Genomic DNA, 2,332 nt, shown 5'->3' on the forward strand with positions numbered 1-2,332 from the left:
GTGGTGTGTTCTCCCTGTGTCTGCGTGGGTTTCCTCCGGGTGACTGTCTGTGAGGAGTGTGGTGTGTTCTCTCTGTGTCTGTGTGGGTTTCCTCCGGGTGACTGTCTGTGAGGAGTGTGGTGTGTTCTCCCTGTGTCTGCGTGGGTTTCCTCCGGGTGACTGTCTGTGAGGAGTGTGGTGTGTTCTCCCTGTGTCTGCGTGGGTTTCCTCCGGGTGACTGTCTGTGAGGAGTGTGGTGTGTTCTCTCTGTGTCTGCGTGGGTTTCCTCTGGGTGACTGTCTGTGAGGAGTGTGGTGTGTTCTCTCTGTGTCTGTGTGGGTTTCCTCCGGGTGACTGTCTGTGAGGAGTGTGGTGTGTTCTCTCTGTGTCTGTGTGCGTTTCCTTCGAGTGACTGTCTGTGAGGAGTGTGGTGTGTTCTCCCAGTGTCTGCGTGGGTTTCCTCCGGGTGACTGTCTGTGAGGAGTGTGGTGTGTTCTCCCTGTGTCTGCGTGGGTTTCCTCCGGGTGACTGTCTGTGAGGAGTGTGGTGTGTTCTCTCTGTGTCTGTGTGGGTTTCCTCCGGGTGACTGTCTGTGAGGAGTGTGGTGTGTTCTCCCTGTGTCTGCGTGGGTTTCCTCCGGGTGACTCTCTGTGAGGAGTGTGGTGTGTTCTCCCTGTGTCTGCGTGGGTTTCCTCCGGGTGACTCTCTGTGAGGAGTGTGGTGTGTTCTCTCTGTGTCTGTGTGGGTATCCTCCAGGTGACTGTCTGTGAGGAGTGTGGTGTGTTCTCTCTGTGTCTGTGTGCGTTTCCTTCGAGTGACTGTCTGTGAGGAGTGTGGTGTGTTCTCCCAGTGTCTGCGTGGGTTTCCTCCGGGTGACTGTCTGTGAGGAGTGTGTTGTGTTCTCCCTGTGTCTGCGTGGGTTTCCTCCGGGTGACTGTCTGTGAGGAGTGTGGTGTGTTCTCTCTGTGTCTGTGTGGGTTTCCTCCGGGTGACTGTCTGTGAGGAGTGTGGTGTGTTCTCCCTGTGTCTGCGTGGGTTTCCTCCGGGTGACTGTCTGTGAGGAGTGTGGTGTGTTCTCCCTGTGTCTGCGTGGGTTTCCTCCGGGTGACTGTCTGTGAGGAGTGTGGTGTGTTCTCTCTGTGTCTGCGTGGGTTTCCTCTGGGTGACTGTCTGTGAGGAGTGTGGTGTGTTCTCTCTGTGTCTGTGTGGGTTTCCTCCGGGTGACTGTCTGTGAGGAGTGTGGTGTGTTCTCTCTGTGTCTGTGTGCGTTTCCTTCGAGTGACTGTCTGTGAGGAGTGTGGTGTGTTCTCCCAGTGTCTGCGTGGGTTTCCTCCGGGTGACTGTCTGTGAGGAGTGTGGTGTGTTCTCCCTGTGTCTGCGTGGGTTTCCTCCGGGTGACTGTCTGTGAGGAGTGTGGTGTGTTCTCTCTGTGTCTGCGTGGGTTTCCTCCGGGTGACTGTCTGTGAGGAGTGTGGTGTGTTCTCCCTGTGTCTGCGTGGGTTTCCTCCGGGTGACTGTCTGTGAGGAGTGTGGTGTGTTCTCTCTGTGTCTGCGTGGGTTTCCTCTGGGTGACTGTCTGTGAGGAGTGTGGTGTGTTCTCTCTGTGTCTGCGTGGGTTTCCTCTGGGTGACTGTCTGTGAAGAGTGTGGTGTGTTCTCACTGTGTCTGTGTGGGTTTCCTCCGGGTGACTGTCTGTGAGGAGTGTGGTGTGTTCTCACTGTGTCTGTGTGGGTTTCCTCCGGGTGACTGTCTGTGAGGAGTGTGGTGTGTTCTCACTGTGTCTGTGTGGGTTTCCTCCGGGTGACTGTCTGTGAGGAGTGTGGTGTGTTCTCTCTGTGTCTGCGTGGGTTTCCTCTGGGTGACTGTCTGTGAGGAGTGTGGTGTGTTCTCTCTGTGTCTGCGTGGGTTTCCTCTGGGTGACTGTCTGTGAAGAGTGTGGTGTGTTCTCACTGTGTCTGTGTGGGTTTCCTCCGGGTGACTGTCTGTGAGGAGTGTGGTGTGTTCTCACTGTGTCTGTGTGGGTTTCCTCCGGGTGACTGTCTGTGAGGAGTGTGGTGTGTTCTCCCCGTGTCTGCGTGGGTTTCCTCCGGGTGACTGTCTGTGAGGAGTGTGGTGTGTTCTCACTGTGTCTGTGTGGGTTTCCTCCGGGTGACTGTCTGTGAGGAGTGTGGTGTGTTCTCCCTGTGTCTGCGTGGGTTTCCTCCAGGTGACTGTCTGTGAGGAGTGTGGTGTGTTCTCCCCGTGTCCGCGTGGGTTTCCTCCAGGTGACTGTCAGTGAGGAGTGTGGTGTGTTCTCCCCGTGTCTGCGTGGGTTTCCTCCGGGTGCTCCCATTTCCTCCCACAGTCCAAAAAA

This window comes from Hoplias malabaricus, chromosome X1, assembly GCF_029633855.1.
Source record: "Hoplias malabaricus isolate fHopMal1 chromosome X1, fHopMal1.hap1, whole genome shotgun sequence".
In the NCBI taxonomy this organism is placed as follows: domain Eukaryota; kingdom Metazoa; phylum Chordata; class Actinopteri; order Characiformes; family Erythrinidae; genus Hoplias; species Hoplias malabaricus.